The 23,906-nt window shown below is 40.3% G+C and overlaps 1 protein-coding gene and 1 non-coding gene across 2 annotated transcripts in view; both read left to right on the top strand.

Annotated features, from left to right (window-relative positions):
- The window catches only part of UVRAG (UV radiation resistance associated), a 304,494-nt gene that overhangs the window by 245,546 nt on the left and 35,042 nt on the right, over positions 1–23,906 (top strand). The window lies entirely within an intron of this gene.
- On the top strand, positions 7,819–7,925 carry LOC132534123 (U6 spliceosomal RNA). Its single transcript, XR_009545801.1, has one exon. It is a non-coding gene; the product is annotated as a U6 spliceosomal RNA (small nuclear RNA).

The following is a 23,906-nucleotide window of genomic DNA, read 5'->3' as shown; positions in this document are numbered from 1 at the left end:
CCTGCTTCACCACTTGGGAAGCGACTCCCCTGCAGGTGGGGAGAGGGAGCTCAAACCAAGATCCTTACACCAGTCCTTGGGCTTCAGGCTTAACCTGCTATGCTACTCATCCCCAATTTTAGAATATTAACACATTAACAGCCACTTCCCATTAACCTAAGATCTCCAAACCTAGGCAGCCACTCTTCTACACAGGTCTTTTCTCAGCTGTATGATTTGCAGTTCTCTTCACTCACTCTGCTGTTAATTTTTTAAATGTGCTAGGGAATGATTCCAGAACCCTCTGTATGTACAATACCACTGAGTTGCCTCAGTGGTCCATTTTTTATTTTATATTTTAAGAAAGAGTGAGAGAGATATGGTGGAAAGAAAGGTAGAGACACCAAAGCTCTCCTCCACCACCCATGGTGGTCCCTTGGTGCTTTCCTTGGCATCAGGTGTCAAATCCAGGGCTTTGTGCATGGAAGGAAGACAAGCACTCTTCTGCTCGGTCACCTCTGGGCCCTGGGTTTGACTTCAAAATAAGAGTTTCAGTAGAAGACTTTTAGGGGCTGGATAGTAGCTTACCTAGTAGAGCATGCATTACCATATGCTAGGAAGGACCCAGGTTCAAGCCCCTGGACCTCACTTGCAGGAGGAAGCTTCATGCGTAGTGGAGTCTTGCTGTAGGTATCTTTCTTCTTCTTATTATTTTTTTTCTCTGTATCAGGGGTGAAAAAGAAGGGAAAAGAGATAGAGGAAGGAAGAAAGGAATAAAATATGCACAATATGTCGGTAGCCAGTAGTCCAGGGCATGCAATGATCACTATGGAAGTGCAGTTCTGACTTAGAACAGGGAAAGGCCCATCATAGTTAAGAGTCGGGCCTGAATGTGCAACCACTAGTTGTCAGGGTGAATGTGGCCAGGTAACATTTCTGCACTTTCATCCCCTTGTTCTCTGCAGAAAATAGATGAACCTCACAGCATTGTTGTGAGGCTTGGAAGCAAGGAATGCTGAGCTTTTAACACAAGATTTGTGTGCAGCAAGGGCTCTTCATAAATGATGACTGTCTTGTTGTATTCCTTTTTTTTTTTTTTCCCTTTATTGGGGGATTGATGTTTTACAGTGATGGTAGTGTTGTTGTTTTCTTGATGGTGCTATTATTCCTGTGGAGAGGGGATGCTTGAGTGTAAAAAAAGAAAAAAAGATAGGGTACCAAATTGGAAATTCAAGGATAGAAGAATCTGATATTGAGAGAGGGCACCTGGGCTGCAGAGACTAAGAGCAGCTCAGCTGGAGTAGGTTAGCATAATAGTGGAGGCAGGAAGATATTTTCATTGACCACTATCAACCCTAGCACCAAATGGTTGTTGCACTTGGACCTAAAAGTGGTCTCTGTATGCTCTCTGGGCACAGGTAAGTGCTCTGTAAATATTTATTGAAAGAATGACTGGTGAGCAAGTTAGCCTGGCAATTGATTGTTCTTTCCTCCTTGAAACTCATAATGAATTTACTTAGTTTCCAAAATGTCTATTTGCATTTGGAGGGATAACATGCTACCTTTTTGTAGTTGCAAATGATTGGTTGAGTATTCTTGTATGGATTTTAAATATCATACTCACTGTTAACTAGTTTATTAGGCATTCTAAACAGTAGGTGGTCTTTGATCACTATATTTTTCAAATGCTGAGTGTGGTAAATTGACAAGAAAAGACATTAATTTTAACCTCAGGTGAACATTATTCATATTTTAAACTGAAACTAGAATTCCAATGCTGAAAATTGCTTTCAAAATGAAAAATAAAACAAATGTAACAAATTCATATAGCTTATTTCAGGAGACAGAGATCTTTCACGTGTATTTTACCCTTTGCAAAACCTATCAAGTATTGGTATTTTTCTGCCCATCTTGCATGTTAATGAGCCAAGCTTGTGAAAGGCCAGCAGAGAAATTCAGCCTTTAGAAGGCAGTACCTATTGGTTTGTATTCATCAGATAAAAAGAAACATACTAAATAACAGATTTTGATTATATCTGTAGAACTAAGAGCTAAGAATAAGTTTAGCGCTTTGATTTGCATCTTTTATAGCTTTTCTCTTCCCTTTATGCTATATGTTTTATTTTTAACTTTTTAAACTTGTGCTTAATAGTAGGTTACAAGATTGTAGGATTACAGGGCATAGTTGCACACTGCAGTCACCTCCAAAACTCTCTGCTCCCACTTTCCCAACAGGAACCACCATAGTTCTTACAAAGTCTTAGATATAGTCTGCTTGCTTCTGGGTTGTTGGTTTTGTTCCAATGCTATTTGTTTTAAAAGATTTACTTTGCATGTTTTAATATTTTAAACTAGCAAATTGTCTTCTTCAATTAAAAATAAATTATTTATTCAGTAATACTCTTACTAGGCCAGGAGATGGTTTATCTGGTAGAGCACACATTTTACCACTTGTGAGGACGTGGGTTTGAGCCCCTGGCTAACACATGAAAGTACATGCTGTTTTCATTATAACTTTTTTTTTTTTTTTTTGCCACCAGAGTTATTGCTGGGACTCAGTGCCTGCACTACAAATCCAGTGCTCCTGGCTATTTTTTTCCTTTTTGTTGCCCTTGCTGTTTTTTCTATTGTTGTTGTTATCGATGCCCTTATTGTTGGATAGGACAGAGAGAAATGGAGAGAGGAGAGGAGAGGAAGTCAGAGAGGAGGAGTGAAAGATAGACACCTGTAGACCTGCTTCACCACTTGTAAAGCGACTCCCCTGCAGGTGGGGAGCCCGGTGCTTGGACCGGGATCCTTACACCGGTCCTTGTGCCTTGCGCCATGTGTGCTTAACCCTCTGCGCTACTGCCCAACCCCATCATTAAAACTTTTTATGACCTAGCAAAATACCTAACTTGGATAGTGTTCTGATTTGCTGTGCACACAACCCAGGTTTGAGCCTTGCCTCTACCACATTGAAGGAGTTTGGGTACAGTGATCATTTTCACTTTCTGTCTGCTTCTCTGTATCTAAAAATAAAAAATTAAGTATGTAAATACAATTTTTATCAGATAAGTTTTCTCTAAAATGCAGAGAATGTTAGCGAATGGGTACATCACATATATTCACTGTTTGTAATTCTTTTGTGGATAATCAAAGTATTTTTCATAAATAGACCTTCCTGAAAATAATAGATTGTACAAGACAAAGCATGGTTTGAGTCTGTCTATAATAACTACAGGTTTGTTAGAGAGAATAACTCTTTCTCTCCCTAATATTGTAGTCCCTTGATTTGATAACCACCTATTAGTTTTTTGACTTACCACAACCTGATTAAATAAATCTTTTGACTTAAAAATCCAAGTTCACTAAGATATAATTTTCAATCAGAGTGCTTAACATATGCCATGTGAGTAATCTTGTTTATGGAAAGTAAGCAGATATTTATGATGAACCATCTAGACAAATCTTCAGCTGCTCAACGCCAGTGCAATATGACCATTGATGGTGTAGTGGTGAAGCATAGCTGCCTTCCAATATGACCAACCACAGTGGTGTTAATTCCATCATCTGTGTGGTTCACAGCTTTCACTGTGCCTCCATACAGAAAGCTCATCCTCTCATCCTTGCAATTGCTGCTCTAAAGTAGGTTTAGTAAGAATGTTCACTCATGACTTAGCAGTTCTTCTGGGACCTCTGTCACGAAGGGACTTCATGGGACTTCAGGAAGTAACTGTAATTTCCTGAAAACAGAAGACATTTATCATAACTGAAAATAGCTGTTTAAGGGTAGGTTAAATAAACTGAGGAACATATACTCCTCTTGAGATTTTTATGATGATTACCTTACAGAAACACATTTGTTGTTAGTGGAGAAATGAGGGTATGGAGTTGACTATACATTGTGGGTATAGTTATTAAAATAAAATTAAATTAAAAATATAAAGACACCAGGGGAGAAAATACTTCCTAGAGTCTGCCAAGCTTAAGTTTGTTTCATGGAATTTGCATAATCTTTCTACTTATCTTTTTATTTCTGGTTTCTGATTGAGCACACACACTCATATGCAGTTTTTAAGACAAAAACTGAGGCATAGACTGGAGAGATGGTTCAACATATTAGGCATCTCCCTTGCCATGTGCACAGCTTAGGTCTAAGTGCTGGCACCACGAGAATGGTACAATGGCACTGAGGGATGCCCCAGTGTTATAGTGTCTCTCTTTTTCCTGTTTCTCTCCCTCTCCCTCTCTCTCTGTCTCTCTTTCTCATGAAAAATTCAGCAGGATCAATGAAGTTACATAGGCACGAGTCTTCTAAGATACCAAAGCCGAAAGACAAAGACAAACTCTGGGGCGGGGGATACTAATCAAATTGCTAGTCATAATCTAGTCATAAATCTTTCAATTAAATCTGGCTTCTGCCATCAAATTATGAAGTAGGCCGCGGATATAAAGATTCCAGGTTGAAAGCATTGCCAAGTTACATTGTATCATCAATATTGTCAACTTCCCCTCTGATGTTCACTAGTTCATCATGTTATTATCTAAGCTTTAGAGTTTTCATCTAATATAGGGAAGTTCAAGTAACTGATCTCTCCATTTTCTTCTCTCAGTAGTGTTCTATGAGTCTTCCCAATCTTGTTTTGGCCCAGAGGTGATGGGAGGATTAAATCATTATGGAAAACGCATTGGTATCATGTGGTGAAATTGAGGATAGGAGCATGAGAATATCAATGGCAGCACTACTCATAATAGCCAAAGCCTGGAAACAACTCAGAGTCTACCAGCAGTATGTTCACTATCAATCGTGATATAGTTATGTAATGGAATACTGTGCCGTCATGAAGCATAGCTGTTTGCTGTGAAAAAAGAAAGAGTTTCACAATGCTGAATAACAAGGGAGAAGGACAAAAAAAAGACTATCCCAGCATGTTATTCTGTTGACATGTAGTTCAAAAATGGGCCAGAGTAAGCTCTATTGTTTGGCATGAAAAGTATGGTTAGACCTGGGAGAATGGGGTGAGAGACTACAAAGAAAAAGGAGATCTGGGTACACCACCGTATCCCTTTCTTGACTAGAAGAGCTACTCTGGGGCTTGTGTTATAATGACTCTTTCAGCAACATTTTACATATTCTTGATTGTGCTAATATGTTTGTTACATCATGATCCTTAAAAATTGTAGCATAAACATCAAAAGGGCTCCAGGAAGTAAGATTTGGGGGGGCTTTTAAAAAAAATTGTAGCATAATAGTTTAAAAGTATGTGAGACACTATTTCATTGAATCCTTACAGTCTCAGAGACGGATTTGCTAAAGATATATCTCACTGTCACATGCCTGAACAAAATACATACAGATGTTTTTCTATGCAAAAATATGTCAGCTTTTCTGATAACCATAAATATATTTACTTTATTTTGCCACCAGGTTTATCACTTGGGCTCTATGCTTGCACCACTTCTAGTGACTTTTTTTTCCTCCTACCATGCCCCCCCCCCTTTTTTGGTAGAGGTGGGAGATAGAGAGGAAGAGAGACCAAAAAAAAGAAGAAATACCTGCAGTGCTGTTTCACTACTTGTGAACCTTCTCCCTGCAGGTGGGGACCGGGGGCTTGAATTCAAGTCTTCTTACATAGTAAGTAATGTGTGTGCTGTACCAGGTGAACCACCACCAGACTCCTGAGAAAAATTTTGACCTAGAGCACTTGAAAGTTCATTTGAAGTTGGAACTTCATGCTTGTAAGTCCAGAACTCTCCCCACTCGACCACCTCATTTTTCTAGTGAGAAAGCTGAGGCTTAGGCTCATTAATCAATTCCTTGGTGGCAAAGGAACTTTCAGTAGACTACAAAAACAAGTCTGTGTGAACTCTTCTTTCCCCTCTATGTTATAAAAGATCAATCTAAAACAATGCCAGTGATATGAACTCTAAATACCCGCTCTGAGCAGATGAATCGATGGACTTACATAGACCTTTTCCTAGTAGAACAACTTAGATATCTCTAGAAAATGAATGTGGGTATTTGAATCCTCAGCTTCCACAGGCCAAGCCCATGCACTAAACACTGAAATGGAACCTAATTAGAAGAGAGAGAGAAATGAAGCATTGATCCTAGATTCTGCTAAACCAACCATGGAGAAGAAATCACTTTGTATAGCTAAGTCAGAAAACATCTTTTAGCCTCAGTTTGTAGCATTAGCTAGGGCTCTTCTTAAAGGCTTGTGACCCTTTACCCTCTTCTGAGAAGACTTCAGAATGACAAGGTCCCCTGAGAGTGAAATCATCCGAGCGGAATGTGCCTGTGTCTTAAAAATCTGATAAACAAATCTTCATGGTATTTAGGAGATTAAAAAGGACTTAAAACATGTAAATGTTACTTTCAGGTTGTTATAGGCAAGGAAGCCTGTGGCCCAGCTATCAAAATAGCTTAGCTTCGGCACGTTCCAAGCAGTGGAATTAGCCTCTTTGCTGAGCTCTGTAGGACTGACCGCACCGTCTTTTGAGATGACCTTTCACTTGTGATAGAGAGCATAATTGTTTCATCTCTGAGGCACATTTATGTGTCCCTTTGCCCCAACACTAATTCATCATTGGCTTTATAGTAATTCCACTTGGACATACTATCAAGCCCCATTGTAGGCTACTCAAGGATGTGAATGGATGTATTTCCTAATCAGTGACATTAGTTTATATCTCCTTAGTAAGATACCCATTAAATTCATACCACAAGAGATAACACAAACACTAATGCACTTTACATCTTCTATCAGAACTTTCTTATTTATTTCTATAAAGGGGTTATTAATAGCTGCATTTAAGGATTCAAGACAATGAAAAGCTTTTACTAGTGTTCAGATCTTGTATTCTGGTAAGATGTCGAAGATGTGAAAAGTAAAGACATTCATTATTATGTGCTCATTGTTATTCTCTTTCTCTCCCTAAAAAACTGTCATTAAAATATATGTAATACCATTTATTTTAAAAGTTAGTATCTTACTTTCATATAATCTCCTTTTCTAAACAAAATATATCATCCTGGTTTCCCTGTACTTTACCTCCTTATACTAAGTTATCTTAGTTTTAGAGTTTTAATCTGAAACTCAGAATATATACAAAGTTATGTTTATCTTTTGGCTATACCAGCCAAAAACTACTAATTGAATGTATCATCTGGAGATGAGGGAGCATGAAAGATATTGGCCTAATTGAAAAATGATCCACATGTGTAGGAAATTTAATTATTCTGATGAATTCACTACGACATTGCCTTAACCAGAATAAAAGTCTTTTCAGTTTGATTCATCATCGTATCCATTTGGGACATTTGGCGATGTTGCTACTGTGGCTTTTACATCTGAGAAATCCAAGGGTCTGTGGCAGCACCAAGGAAGGATGGTGTCCTTTTGTTTTGCTTTGGATTTTTGCTATTACCTCTGTTTCCGAACTGGCAATATAAACATATTAATACCAAGAAGTAGCAGCTTTGCAGATCCTGCTTAGCCCACACACTTCTGTTAGTTTCACTCCCAGTATTATGACCTTTTCCCTTTAGTCCTTACTCCAGATGCAAGAAAGGGAATGTTTTAAGTGTGCTTCTTAGGGCCAGTTGGTGGTGTACATATTACTATACACAGGGACTGGGGGTCAAGCCCCTGATTCCCCCCCCTATGAAAGGAAGCTTCATGAGCAGTGAAGCATTACTGAAAGTGTCTCTTTTTTCTCTCCCCTCTCAATTTCTTTCTGTCTTATCAAATAAAAGAAAGGAAAAAAGAAGGGGCATGGCCACCAGGTGGGTTTATTGTATAGGCACTAAGCCCCAGCAATAACCCTGGTAGCAATGTAAAAAATGTGCTACTTGTGCTCACTTTGGCTGCACATACACTAAAATTGGAACAATACAGAGAAGATTAGCGTGGCCCCTGCACAAGGATAACATGCAAATTCATGAAGCATTCCATATATTTTTTTTTTAATGTGCTACTTGTATCAGATGATTTCATTGTACTGGACTGTCTCTTTGACAAAAGTAAAAATGTTAGAGACTTGGTGTAGTTAGACCTATGCTCACAGTTTTCCCTCAGACTATCCACACGCGCTGCAATTAGTTGGACTAAATAAGATGCAGACTTCAAGATGAGGTTAGGGGTATAAAGGATTTCTTGGAGGAGGAAAGGAGAGAGGGTAGGAAGAGCTTCAGATGTCAGCGCCAATGTGATTCTTGAAGAAGGAAAGAGAGGGACAAGAAGGGCTCATCCAGGCTGATGGGACATTCTCAAGCCAAAGTTGCCCACAGGAGTTCCATGCCTCACCTAGTGGACCCAACCCAGCATCAGTGCTGTGTACAACAACATCAGCTAGGAACTATCGGCAGGAAGAGGGGTCTGAATGCAATGAAGACCCAATAGGTGGGGCTGTCAATCTGTCATGTTCCCTGATGAAGGAGACCTGAAGAATATATTCCATACTTTACCCCAGGTTAATCTTTGAATTAGAATATTTCTTTGCTATTCCAGAAGTGCTTGCCATCATGAACATCTGCAAAGCTGCTGACCCCTGCCCTAAGTGGGCGTGAGATTGTCCTCTAACCCTTGACTGTGTGGTAGCCCTCTTCCATGAAATAATCTAGGTCAGGGAGATATGTATCCAGCGAAGCAGTCAAGCTAAACCCTGTATGTTCAAGGATGTAAAGTATTTGCAGTACATTGTTTTTACTAAGGCACCTTTTCATATTTGAAACTATTGAGATGAGAGATTTCATAGATTTGTTCCCATATGTTCCCAGATCTTTGAAAGCTTCTTACAGGGACATGGTATACAAGGAACATCTACTTTTGCTTTCATTATTAAACTAAAGTTCATGTTTCATCAAACTAAAATGTCCCCAAGAGTCAGTTAGTATAAATAAATGTTTGGTCAAGGTCATAGTGATAAAATATGAAAGATTGTATTTTATTGTAACAATCAAAGATTTAATAAGACCTAGGTGGACAAACTGCTAGCTTAGAAATGATGTGAACAAAAAAAGAAAAAGAAATGATATGAACTCTTTTTAAAAAAATTTTTTATTATCTTTATTTATTTATTGGATAGAGACAGCCAAAAATCAAGGGGGGGGATAGAGAGGAAGAGAGACAGAGAGACACCTGCAGCACTGCTTCACCACTCATGAAGCTTTCCTCTTGCAGGTGGGGACCGGGGACTCAAACCAGGGTCTTTGCACATTGTAACATGTGCGCTCATTTATAAAACTGCATAGGGAAGGACCATGAAATAGCTCACTTGGATAGGGGGCCCCTTTAATGTGCATGGAGTTTTACTTGTTTTGTCCTTGGAGCTCTCTCATGTGTTGCTACAGGTCGAACGAACCCAGGGCCTCACAAATGTAAGGTGCATTGCCCCACTGAGAAGCCAATTCCTCCATCTCAGGTCACAGCGGGAGAAAGGGAGAAAAGGTCTTGCAAATTTGTTCATATCAGGCCCCTGCTTTAAATATTTAAGTAGCTTCTCTACATTGCCTTCCCACAACTCACTCACCTCCTCCAAAACTAAGAACTTTAGCAGAGCAAAAGCTTCACAAGGTCAATCTTCTTCCTCCTTCCCCACCTATCTTTCGCTGCGATTTAACACCAAACCCCTGGTGACCTGTGTGCTCAACAAGGTGCACCACCGCCTGCCCCACCACTCTTTACTGCTTTTATGTCACCTTGTGTGAACTCATTCCCTTTGTCTTCCATGGGATTCGCTCCCTCTTGGTCTCCACTACCCAGCTAGACCAGTTTCTCTTCTACAATGCCTTGCTTTACCCTCTTGTGCAGAATTGTACGTCTTCTGTTCTCCATAGTGAACTTACAAATAAGAAACAAGTATAGGGGACCAGGTGGTAGCACATCTGGTTGAGCACACATGTCACAATGTGTAAGGACCCGGGTTCGAGCCCTGGTCCCCACCTCCAGGGGGAAAGCTTTGCGAGTGGTGAAGCAGTGCTACAGGTGTCTCTCTGTCTCTCTCCCTCTCGATCACCTCCTTCCCTCTTGATTTCTGGCTGTCTCTATCCAATAAATAAAAATAATAAAAATAATGTCTTAAAAGAAAGAAACAAGTATATTTAACCAGATATCCTTCCATTTATTTTATTATGCATTTTGTACATGTGCCTCTTCTACTAGACTGAAGAGCTCCTAGTGGATGGGAGATAAGACCTACTCATCCTTTCATCCTAAAACAATGCTCTGTGCATCAAGTAGGACACAGGGCAGATAAATGCATTCGAGATTCGAGATAGAATGAGTCAGTACCGTCCTACTTCAAGGAAGGGCTAAGGGGTAGCCTGCTGTTTGAGCGGAGGGAAGGAATGCATATTTGTACTGATGAAATGACTGTGCTTGGCTTTTTTTTTTTTTTAATGTATGAATGTTTGGCTTTGCATGTAAAGCCATCAGAAGTGGGGGGAGATTAAGGAGAAATTACACAATGTTAACATTCCCCCCCAAAAAAAAATGTGACCTTGGTAATAGTGTTAGAAGTTACTAAATGGCTTTTTCTCTGCTTCTAATCAGGCAGAGCTGACAAATACATTGAAGATATTTTCAGCATTTTCTGTCTTCCACTTATAGTTTTGCTGAATTCTATCAGATAGAGTAGTGAGTTGCTGCTCTAATGTATAATTTAGTTAGTATATTTATTGTGGCAGTGTTAGTCAAGTTGTCACTCACAGTGATGCTCGAAGGCAATAAATGTGGCATGTAATTAACATTTGATAAATACTATAAACTGAGAACAGAGTATCCTAACATCTGAAGACACTGGAGAGTGACTGGGGCCTGGCAGTGGTATAACCAGTTAAACACACATAGTACTAAGCAAGTACTAAGTACAAGGACCTTTGCAAGTATCCAGGTTCGAGCCTCCAGGTCCCCACCTGCAAGGGGAATGCTTCACAGGTCCTCAGATGGCTTATCTTTCTCTTTCCCTACCTCCCTCTCCTCTCTCAATTTCTGTCTGTCCTATCCAGTAAAAAAAAATGGCAGCTAGGAGCAGTGGATAGTGCCAGCACTGAGCCCCAGAGATTACGCTGGAGGCAAAAAAAAAAAAAGAGAGAGAGAGAGATTGTGACTGAAAGCAGACAGTGACTGGTGGAGTTAGCACTTGGTGAGTGTCTAACTACAGTTTTCAGCCTCAGTCAAACCCACTCAGTTCTGTGAAAGGCAGCAATATTCTGGTGGAAAAAAAAAAAAGTCATGCTCTTTCTGGTTGAAGAACCAGAGCACAGAATTCAGAGAGCCATGACCATTGGAAAGTGAGGAGGAAAAAAATGTGTAAGTTGAGGAGAAAAGTTGGAAAGTGAGAACTAAAGATGAGAACCTTAAATTCTGTGGGTAGTCTCTTACTCTGAGTTGACTGAGACCTAAGCCCACCAGAGGGAAGACAAAGTTTGTAGTTAGAATCTAGCTTAGTGAATTGCCTACTAAAGAAACCACTTCTCCCCATCCCCACCACAACAACAAAACCCAAAAGTCAGTACTCTCACGATGTTTATGATACAACCCAAAATTGTTTGGCATTGAAACAAAAAACAAAACAGACAAAAACAGGAAAATGTGAACTAGTCTCAAGAGAAAGTGAATCCCAGATGACATATAGAATTAGCTGACAAGAATTTTAAAACAGTTGATTGAAAATATAAAAGAAATGAGTTTCTCATTCTTTTTCAAAGATGGACTTAGTTTATTTTTAATTTTTATGAGAGGGAAAAGAACAGTAGAAGAATGAGATCCATTCTCAGTTAGTGAATGCCCCACAGCTATAACCAGTTTTTCCTGAATACTTTTGTCTTTTCCTGGTCACGTATTAACCCATATGTGCCTCTCCATCTCAAGCAGTTTTAGAATTCGAACCTGAGGCTTCCCACATGCATGGTGTGTAGTCAGGCCATAGGAAAGACTTTTAATGAGTGGAAAGATAAGAAGTCTCAACAGAGAAATAGAAACTTTGGATCAGAGACATTAGAACAATATCTGACATATAAACCAAGTCACTGAGTGGGTTCAACAGTAGAGATGACAGAATAGATCTTGTGAGGATAGATAAATAGAAACAGTCAAATCGGAAGAAAAAGACCCAATAAAGAAAAGACTAAATTTCCAGGGAAATGTAAGATAATTAAAATGTAGAGGAGATGATCATAATGAAACAAAGTGAATTGACTCCCCCTGAAATTCATAGATTGAAAACTCAGTGTTCACCATGATGTTAGTAGAAGGTGGTACTTTGGGAGGTGAGTAGGTCCTGAGGACAAAGTCCTACTGAATGGGGTCACTGCCCTTATGAAAAAGGGCCTCTCTTGTATCCTCGTTAGCACCCTGATTTCCTGCTTCTGGTCTCCAGGACTGTGAAATGTGCATTTCTGATGTCTACAGTCACTCACGTTGTGGTGTTTTGTTATAGGAGCCCAATGAATATAGCTGCCTGGACCCTGGGGATAACATCAGGTCTAACACTCATTCAGTTGGAAAAAGAAGGAGCCAGGAAGGCAGTTACAGATAGAATTTCTCCAAATTTGATTTTCCAAAATATTTCCAGATTTGATTTTTGAAAAGACCAAAGCAGAGGCTGGATATTGGTGTCCTGGTAGAGTACACATGTTATAACGTGCAGGGTCCAGGGTTCAAGCCCCCATTCTTACCTGCAGGGGAAGAGTGTATGGGGGGAGTGGGGAGAGAAGCTTCATAAGTGGTAAAACAGTGCTACCAGTGTCTCACTTTTCCTTTCTATCTCCTCTTTCCCTATCAGTTTCTTTCTATCTTTAGCCAATAAATAAAGTATTTTTGAAAGGCCTAAACATATAGCTGCATAAAACTCACCAGACCCCAAGCAGAAAAAAACGGAAACTTAACCTTAAGTACATGAGCACAGGGATTCATTCTCACGCATATTCCTTCTCTCTCTCTCTCTCTCTCTGTCTCTCTCTCCCTTCTCTCTCCTCTTTCTCTCCCTCTTTTCTCTCTCTCTCCCCAATATAGTCTGATAGCCAAAATCAAAGTTCTAAAGTCTTGGAAGCAAATGGAGAAAAACAAAATACATATAGGGAAACAACAATGTGAAACACTGCTAACTTTTCATTAGAAACGAAGCAAGTTTGAAGAGAGAAAATCCCATTACCAGCATGTTATTGGAACTCCGGGAGACTGTCAAAGTAAATAGACATGTTTCAACTGTCATCCTAGCCATGAGTCTCCGCTAGAAGTTTTTAAATGGAGGCGTAAAGATTGTGATAGGTATTATTATTGGAGTAAACTTCAAAATATAGTAGTTTTAACCAAATTTACTCTTGTTGTTTCTGTATTTCCGACTTTAGAAGAATCAGATCCAGATAACAGCTGGTGAATGCCCCAAAGTTACAAACAGACATTTCTGAATATTTGTCTTTTCCTGCCCACATATTTTTGGGACCCAAGGAGTCTCAGAATTTAGAGATGAGTGATGGCTCTGACTTTAAAGGCTCTGTTTCATAACTTGATTATGATCCTTATTAAATCTTAATTAATAGGGAATGTGTTTTTCTTCTGAAACAGTATGTACATCTTGGCAATTTATAAAGGGAGAGTGGGGGTGGAGTTGGTAGACTGATTGTGTCTTCTAGTGTTTATCCATATAACACTACTGTTAAAAAGGTAAGCAGTACTGTGGACACAGCTTTATTTGATATTCATGGAATTTAAACAATATAGGTCAGAGTTTATCAGAATATATCCCTTTTTGCAAGTTATATTACTTGTGCAGCATTTAGGAATTACTCTACCCTCTGAACCTGTGCTTTCATATGAAAGGCAAAGATAATAATTATTAGGTGGCTGTTTATTCATTTATTTGTAGAACCAGGGTCTTGTATGTACATGATTTCACTGAGCTTCTTTTTCATTTAAATAAAAACACACAGAGAGAAGGCAAGGTACCGCATCACTGGAACTTCCTCTGGTGGCAGAGCACCTCCCCTGTGGTACTTGGTCTCAATCTGTTGCTGCACACATAGCAAGGCACACACCCTACCTGTTGAGCTACCCCCCCTTAGGTTTTATAAGTTTAACTAACATACAGTATTAGGGAACCTGACAAAAGCTCTGCACATGAAGCTGACCATTAAAATCTTTCCTTTATTCTTCTTAACTGGGTTCAGTTAGCTTTTTAATGTATAACATCTGGGCTAAACCTAAAGATGGGGTGAAATCTGAACAGGTAAATCCGAGATGGAATGGACTAGGATAAATCTTCCAGACTAATGGACTAGATTGATTTGCATGTCTGTCAGTATGAGGGTCATTTAAGGGAGGTGGTATTCTTAAGTGTCTGGAGTATGTGGAGTATGTGGAAGGATACAGCAGAACATGTGTAGGTCTAGGGAGACTGGTATAGGGCACCGTAGTCCAGAAAGAAAGAAAGAGGCCAGGGGTAGATACCATTATCTACAAATGCAAAGAGACTCTCATGCATGAAATTCCAAAGTCCCAGGTTCAATCCACCACACCACCATAAACCAGAGCTGACCAGTGCTTTGGAAAGAAGAAAGAAAAAAAGAGAGAAAGAAAGGGAGAAAGGAAAAAGAAAAGAAAGGTGGAAGTTAGTTTTCTTACCCATGCTGGCACTCAGTGAGACACAGACAAAACATAAGATCCATCAAGGGAATACAAACTGCCATTTAATATGGCAGTTTTATCTGATAGACGTCAGCAAGGTAACAGAAGTTATTGATAAGCATGGAAAAACATGTATAAGATAGCTCATTGTTCTAGACAAGTCTAAAACAAAAGAAAGATTACATCCAAGGGAAGGAGATTACTATCTTCTTATTTGAAAAGTTGTCCAAGAGAAGCAGTAGGAGAAAATTTAAACCTGCTGATAGATTAAATGAATGCATATAGTTATAGACTTCAGAATGGAGACATTTTAGCTCCCATGAGAAGTCCTATTTCTGTATATCACTGCCTGACAATGGAATGGAAAGTCTGAGGATGAATTGGGGAGCTAGTCAGCTGGAGTTAGGTGAGTGTCAAGGAGGCTGCAGAAAACCAGTCTGTAATACAGAAAGGTGAAATTCTTATATTTCACTCAATCAGGCTGTAGGTGGTTCCTGATCCTGAGACCTCTCCGCAGCCACCTAGAACGCAGTGGTAGTCTTCATCTAGAAGTTGCTCTGTGAACAAGGTGGGGGGGGGGTGGGTGGACCCTCACCCAAACAGGAGCCTCTGGGCACCTTGGTCCCTGGTGGCCTTTTATCTTAACAGAAACTGGAAGCCCTCTCACTGAAGATTTGTTGCCAGACACTCTACAAGAAAAGAAGGTTGTGAAGGTAGTGAGAGGGATGCTATTTCTCCAGACGATTACTTTTCTCCCGTTATAGAAAACTACCCTCCTTCTCTGAGGCCAATGAATTGTTCCAGTTCTTCATCATACCTAGACAGTGCCATCTAACATGGTCTCTTCTGTGGGGACACTCAGAATTGGAAGCTTTGTGTCAGGACTTCCTTTCTTGGCTACACTTCCTACAGTTACCCTGCAGTCCTCTGGTCTCACCCCTTGTTTCCCGCATACTGACAGTTTGATATGTCCCATGTTCTTTCTTGCTCCTTGTTTTTGTTTGTTTGTTGTTTTTTGCCTCCAGGCTTATCGCTGGGGCTCGGTGCCTGCACTACGAATCCACTGCTCCTGGAGACCATTTTCCCCATTTTGTTGCCCTTGTTTGTTGTGCTTGTTGTAGTTGTTATTGTTGTCATAGCTGTTGTTGTTGTTGGATAGGACAGAGAGGAGGAGAGAAAGATAGACACCTACAGACCTGCTACACTGCTTGCGAAGTGACCCCCCTGCAGGTGGGGAGCCGGGGGCTTGAACCGGGATCTGTATGACGGCCCTTGTGCTTTGCACCATGTGCGCTTAACCCACTGCGCTATCACCCAGCTCCCTGCTCCTTGGTTTTTACAGGTGCTATTTCCTCTGCTAGGAATACAAATTCCTGCTCTTCCACCTGGTAAAACCCAACTTCTTCTTCTAGCGTTTGCCCTTCTTCCGTAGCCAGTCAACAGCATCAGGTTGAGCCTGATGTAAAGTTTCAAGACCTCCTTTGAATCTGGAGAGGTGGCAGTCGTTGACTATGTGGGTCATTGTCTGTAGCCGCAGGGGCAGTTCGGGTCGTCTCTGGCTCCCCAGCGATGGAACATAGCGGCGCACCGGCCATGGCCTGTTCGATAGTACTATGTGACTCAGATAGGTCTGTACTTTCTTTCCAAACCTCCACCTCCCCTGGTCTCAGTTGTCTTCTTTGTCCCTATTTATAACCCCAGGTGAAAATAAAAGGAGCAAACTTAGTGTTGTTACCATAGCTGGTCTGTATAGCTGACTTGGATGTGCTGTGCTTCCCATGGCAGTGGACAAGGTTCCTTAATTCTGTGTGCTTTGCGTTACCAACCAAAGGTTTTCTCCTGATCTAGCATTCATGTGTTTTGCAACATGTCGTCCATAAATTTGAACATCCAAATTTGGATCAGGGCATGATAAACTCTTCCAGATAATTTTAGAGAACCAGATCTGGAAACCAAAAATGCTTAGTCTTAAAATTAAACAAAACATATGTCACCAACCATACTGTAAACCATTAGCTTCCCCCCCCCCCAATAAAATGGGAAAGAGTGGTAAGGGGAGGGAAAAAAATAAAGTTAGAGGTGATTCTTCAGTGTCTCTAAGAACCCCTTCCTCTCAACAGCCTCCCCCCCAACATTTAAATTAGCCTTTGGAAAAGTAAGCCTTAGCCTATGATTAATGTTCAAAATACTATTTGCTAATTAAAATCCTCTGTATAAAATTATCCCTGTTGTGCCTGATATATAATAAATATACCAAATTGTTATCTGTCTATGAGTCTATTCCAAGTACCTCAGGTAAAAATAGTATTTGCCACCTGTGTTCACTTTCTTTTGCTTCATAACACATTACACCACAAAGCCAGCAGCTTGAACAATGTTGCTTCTATCTCACAGTTCATGTAGGTCAGATGTCTGGGTGGGCTCATCTGGTTTCTCTGCTCAGGGTCTCCTAAGGCCAAAATCAAGGTGTTAGCCAAGCCTATGCTCTTATCTGGAGGCGCTGGGGAATAATCGGCTTCTAAGTGCATTTAAATTGTTGGCAGAACCCAGCTCCTGCAGCTGTGGGCCTATAGTTCCCATTTTCTTTCTGGATTTCTGTCAGGGGCCACACTGTGCTCCCCAGGGCCTTTAGCCTCCCTCCTCACCTGCCCTCTTCCTCTTCAGGCCAGTAATATCCCATCAAGCTTTTGTGTGAGTCCAGATCTCTATAGCTCCAGAATGTATTCTGCTTTTAATGGCTCCTGTGCTTAGACTAGGCTCACCTATATCAGCTCCCTTTACCACAAGCAGAAAATAGTCAGCGGTAAAAGGTCATGGGAGCCTAGTACCCATCCAGGTTCACGTAGTTATTGTTCATTTGAGAGGTCACTTCCTGCAGGGTGGCATCCATGCTAAGGTACTTTGTGATATCCCAGCACATCTTGCACATGCGGTCAGTATTTACTATGCCTCTAGTGAGCTAAGGGCCTCTGGAGAGAGAGCTTACGGGTAGGACATGTGTTTTTCATGGTTCAAGCCCAGACACTACATGATTCAAACATCTTATGGCACTGATGGAAGCTCTGGTGCTATAGTGTCACTCTTTTTCTCTCTCTGCCTCTTTGTCTCAATGAAAATAAACAGGGAATGGTGAAATCGCATGTATGTGAGGCCCCAGCTCCAATAAATAAATATCTAATCAATTACATTTTGTTAAGTGAATTGTGAAATCTAGAGATAGGTAACATCCATCCAGAACAAAGTGTAAGAGCGTCTGTTCATTTGGAGGAGCAGTGTGTACTTGACACTTCATTGCCATCATTATTTTTTTAAAGTTATTTTTTTTATTATTTATTTATTTTCCCTTTTGTTGCCCTTGTTGTCTTTTTTATTGTTGTTGTAGTTATTGTTGTCGTTGTTGTTGGATAGGACAGAGAGAAATGGAGAGAGGAGGGGAAGACAGAGAGGGAGAGAGAAAGATAGACACCTGCAGACCTGCTTCACCACCTGTGAAGCGACTCCCCTGCAGATGGGGAGCCGGGGGCTCGAACCGGGATCCTTAAGCCGGTCCTTGCGCTTTGCGCCACATGCGCTTAACCTGCTGCGCTACCGCCCGACTCCCCCTTATTTTTTTTTAAAGCTACATTTATTTATGATCAACCACAGAGACTAAACAGTGTGCACATGGACTTGGACTATAATGCAGTTCAGGTGGTGTGAGGAGACTTCCACAAGGGAAAAAAAAAAAGTACTTAAAAGGCATCAAGTAATATTAAAGTAAAATTAATATTTTAAGGGAAGCTCATTAAAGACAGAAAATAAAAATCCGGGAAAACTCTTCTATTTAGAGGACACCACTGCCAGACTCTAAGGGAAATTGAAAGGAGTTTAGAGACGTAAAGAATGATGAAGACACCATTGGAATTCATTTACAAGCAAAAGACTAGGTGTGAGATGCTTAGTCGAACAAAAGTTGAGTAGAAATGTAGCTATTGTCAAATGTCTAATACTAATATAAGGCATGTGTTATCTGATGAGTTAGGGACCTTGTTCTAAGTATAGGAATTAAATGAAGAATAGGAAAAACTATCTCTTTCCACTTCTTCCTTCCTCCTTCCCTCCCTCCTTCTCTCTCCTTCTTTCTTCCTTTCTTTCTCTCATCCCACCAGGATTATCACTGCAAATGCCTGCATGATGAATCCACTGCCATTTAATATTTTCCCTTTTTCTTTCTTTTTTGATAAAGTGAGATACCTGCAGCACTGCTCCACCACCTATAGCTTCTCCCTGAGGTGGGGACCAAAACTTGAACTCAGGCCCTTGTATGTGCATGTGCACTTAACTGGGTACACTGATAGCCAGGCTCTGAAAAACAGTCTTTTCTAACCAACTTGTTAACAATATGTAGACCATATACTAGGGTATAAAGGGTCAGAGTTGAATTCAAATCTCAGATCCTCTACTTGCTACCTGTAATATTTGAGGCAGTTCCTTTAACCTTCTTTCTTTTTTATTTTTTTTAAATTTTATTTTATTTACTCCCTTTTGTTGCCCTTGTTGTTTTATTGTTGTAGTTATTATTATTGTTGTTGTCATCGTTGTTGGATAGGACAGAGAGAAATGGAGAGAGGAGGGGAAGACAGAGAGGAGGAGAGAAAGACAGACACCTGCAGACCTGCTTCACCGCCTGTGAAGTGACTCCCCTGCAGGTGGGGAGCCAGGGCTCGAACCAGGATCCTTATGCCGGTCCTTGTGCTTCGCGCCACCTGCGCTTAACCCGCTGCGCTACAGCCCGACTCCCCCTTTAACCTTCTAAATGCTGTCTTGTGTAGAGTAGAAATTATGCAGCCTACCTGAGGAGGCTCTTATGAAAAAGCAAATGAAATGGTGTAAGTAAACTGGGGTTTCATGCTTGTCCCAAATTTCAGGACGAAAAGAACAGTGGCAGTTTTTTGTCAATACCATTACCATCATCCTCAAATGGCTAAGAATTCAGAATTCTAGCAGCAAACAATGCAGGGGTGTAAACTCTATCTCCATAATTTATTGACTTTAACTGTGAAAGAGTTTTAATGAAGGCTGAGTAAAACAGTGCAGTGTGAAATGCCTAGAGCAACTCCAGGCACATAATGAGCCACTCGGTAAATGTATTAGTAATGTGGAGATTAATTTCACTATCATTTTAACACCGTCATCATTCCACTGTTGAACCAGACCAAAGACCTAACATACATTTACACTGTTCCAACAGTTTCCTATAAGCCGTCTATATGGAGCTAGCCCTCCGAGTGACCTCAGATTCTGCATCTATGGCCTCAACCAAGCACAGACCAAAAATATCCTGAACCTAGTTCTACAATGGTGGCATCTATACTGAACACATACAGGCTAACTGCATCTATACTGAGCAGTACAGTACAGCTGACATTTCATAGCACTTACATTGCATTAGATATCGTCTAGAGATGAAGTATATGGGAGGAGGTTTGTGGGTTATGTGCACATACGACTATGTCATTATGTACTAGGGATCTAAGCATTCCATACCTGCTGGGAGGCACTTAGAACCAATTCCCTGCAGGTATCTAACAACTAGATCTCCATTTCTGCCGTTATCACCATCTCTCCACAGCCGCCACTGCCTCCCCCCACACACACACACAGTTGCTCATCCCAGGTATTTGTAAATTATATTACTGAGAAAACCTGAGAATGGGCATGCATATTCCTTGATATTTAAATTTACAGCAACAGATCTAATAGTACATTAATTCCAATAAGGCTCTGACACATTGATTTGCTTGAATTTTATGGAAGATTTCCTGCACTTATAATGACATTGGGGGTAGCAGTAGTATTTTCACTTTTACACATCTTCCTAGGCTCCTCATTGTAAATAGAATTGTATTGTTGCAGTAAACAGTATCTACTTTAGCTGGATTAAGCAGAAATGGTGCTAGTTAGAAGGTATTGTGATAATCGGGCATATTGGATATGCATAGCTCACTAAAACTTCAGAAGAACCAGGAGAAGAGCTAGAGATGACCAGGAAAGCTCATGGAAAGATGCTCAGTGTTGTTAGTCATTAGGAAAATGCAAATTAAAAGTTTGATTGATGCTAATAGAATAACTGACAATGTTTAGGCTGACCGTGGTGAGTTCTAACAACGAAGTAGAGAAACTAAAATACACATACACTGCTACTAGCACTGTAAAGTTGTGTGACCACTTTGAAAAGCAATCTAGCATTTAAAAAGAATAAAGTTGGGGGCCGGGTGGTGGCGGCACACCTGGTTAAGTGCTCACACTGTGGTGCGCAAGGACCCAGGTTCAAGTCCCTGGCCCCCACCTGCAGAGGGAAAACTTCAGGAGTGGTGAAGGAGGGCTTCAGATGTCTCTCTGTTTCTCCCCCTTTCTATCTACCCTTCCTCTCTCAATTTCGCTCTGTCTTTATCCAATAGTAAATAAATAAAAATATTAAAATAAATAAAAATATTTAAAAAGATTAAGGTAAACATAGATCTGCTAGTTCAGAAATTCTACTTCTAAGTGTTATTCCAAGAGAAATAAAAATAGTATTCCAACCAAGGACAAAAACCATGCCTAGATGTTTATAGTCCCTTAATAGCCAGAATGTGAACTCAAATGTCTACCAGATGGAAAATTTATTTATTTATTTATTTATTTATTTATTTATTTTGCCACCAGGGTTATGGCTGGAGCTTAGTGCCTGCAGGATGAATCCACCACTCCCAGTGGCCTTTTCTCCTTTTTTTAATTGATAGAAGAGAGATTTTGAGGAGGGAGAGTTATACAGGGAGGGAAACAAAGGTAGACACCACCCTGTATTTCGCTGCGTATAAAGCTTCCCCCCAGCAGGTGGGGAGAGAGACCTCGAACCTAGGTACGCATGTGTGATAATGTTTGCATTCAACTCAGTTATCTGGCCTCTGGCAAAGATAATTTTATAGATACATGCCATGAAATACCACTCTGCAATAAAAAGGAATGATCTGCTCATATGTACAGTGACCTGAATGAATCTCAAAGCATAAGTGAAGAAAGACGAAACATTCTGTGATTCCACTGACTAGAAACTAGAAAGCTGCCTCTGACTGTGACTTCTCTCTCTCTCTCTCTCTCTCTCTGTTTCTGCTTTTCTTTCTCTCTTTCACCAGAGCACTACTCAGCTCTCTGGTTTATGGTGGTGTTAGGGATTGAACCTGGGACCTGGTAGCCTCAGGCATGAGTCTTTTGCATAACCATTATGCTGTCTACCAAGCCCTTGACTGTGGTTTCTGAACTGACACATTTTTCTCCCACCAGGGATGCATCAAAGCCAGTGAACTGGAGGCAGGAGTGGTGAGGGTTAGCTCTTGAGAGAATTAAGAACCCAGACTGGGGTATAGGTCAATATAATGCAGTTTGGAGTAAACTGGAGTACACTGGGCTATTAACATAAGGACTGGGAGCCATGGTCAGGCCTGCTGCACCTGAATTTCCATGAATATCCACTCTCCTGGATCCTTTACAGGTTTCTCCACTCACATAACCTTTTTCTCCCTAGAACATAATTTTTGCTTGGTCATTCAGTAAACTGATTGCATTTGCTTTCTCAAAGGTACAATTTTACCTGCCTCTGAAATATTTCCAGTTCTGCCTTGCTCATTCATTTGCAATACACTTTACTGAGCCTCTGTAACAGTCCAGAAAAACTGGCTATGTCAAAGACCACACTTACAGATCCAGATTACCTCCAGAGAGTTGTCAGTTTCATGGTGTTTCTTCTTGTTTTATGACTAGCATACAATTCTGAAGCGAAGGGTCATCTTAACTGAAATGTTCTTAATATGACAAACTTTATGATGGTAAGTTTGGCTCAGATGGAGCCTGTACCTCATAAATACCACAGTGCAATGTATAATATAAAAGCCTGCGGACCAGCCAACTTAGAGGCTGGTCCCTGGGCTCAACCCAGTCAACCTTACGCTTCTTAACCTCTCACTTAAATTCCAGGGTAATGGGAGCAGGTGGGCTACCGCTCTCCAAGGTGCCATTCAGCTCTCATAGGAACCCCGTGATTCCAAGAGTAGTCCATGATGTGACTGGGAAGAAGAGTAGAAGAAACGTTTACATTTTTTAAACTGAAGAGTTTCCAGGCTTAACTTCTAATCTTTCTAACCTTTTCAGACCTTAGAATTGCAGCCCTCAACTGTGCCCACTGTTTGCATTGTAACATCTGTTTGGGAAAGGACAGACATGGCTTATAGATGAGGATAGAAAAGTAGTTCTTACAACCAGAGGCCCATAATCAGGTTTTCATACTTAGAGGCATATACTGCAGTGGCACAATATTATTGCTCATGTTAAATACTATCTTTTTTTTTTTTTTAACCAGAGCACAGCCCACCTCAGCTTATGATGATGTGAGGGATTGAGCCTGGGAACATGACCGTCTTTTGCATAACCACTATGCTATCCACTTAGCCCAATTCCACATCTCTGAAATTTGTATTTTCTTCTAAGGAGACAGATTTTATTTTTGGCATGGTGGTGCCCTATTTTTAGAAGTTCTTAATCTACTTCTTTCCATGTCAGTGAAACCATGGCATTTTTTAAAATGACAAAATATGGGTAACTAGTCCTGGTAAAATAATTGTGTGGTTTTGTTTTGTATTTTTTTTCTACATATGCCAAATATCTCTTAGATGCATATGTACGTTTTTAATTATTTTTTCAATTCCTCTAGACCAGTTCTCTTTGTAGTCAAATTCATTGTAATCCCATCATGAAAGTGTTGATCTTTTTAGTAACCTTTATTGAAGCATTGTATTAATTCACATTCCCTCACAGTGACAGACGGTATGTATCAAACATATGCAGTTTAACTCCAGCTCCATATGGGACTAATAAGCCATGCAATAAGTGGCCTTGTGTAGATAAATATAGCTTAGAAGGGGGTGTAGGTCTGTGTTGTCTAAACTGAATGTTTTCTGAAAAAAATCTGAATGACAAAATGATTCCTGAACCTCCAGTCTTTCATGGCCTGGGGAAAAAATGTGCTTAAAAAATAAAATTGAGCACTATAAAATTTAATTGAGCCTGTTAGCTCTATAGAAAGATGTCCGCTGAGTTTAAGAGCTCATTCTTTCTTTCTTTTTTCTTTTTTTTAAAGTTTTTTAAAAATATTTATTTATATATTTATTCCCTTTTGTTGCACTTGTTGTTTTCTTGTTGTAGTTATTGATGTCATCATTGTTAGAGAGGACAAAGAGAAATGGAGAGAGGCGGGGAAGACAGAGATGAGGAAAGATAGACACCTGCAGACCTGTGAAG

Source organism: Erinaceus europaeus, chromosome 17, assembly GCF_950295315.1.
Source record: "Erinaceus europaeus chromosome 17, mEriEur2.1, whole genome shotgun sequence".
NCBI lineage: Eukaryota > Metazoa > Chordata > Mammalia > Eulipotyphla > Erinaceidae > Erinaceus > Erinaceus europaeus.
Note: the sequence above shows the minus strand (reverse complement) of the source record. Positions and strands in the feature narration are given on the sequence as shown.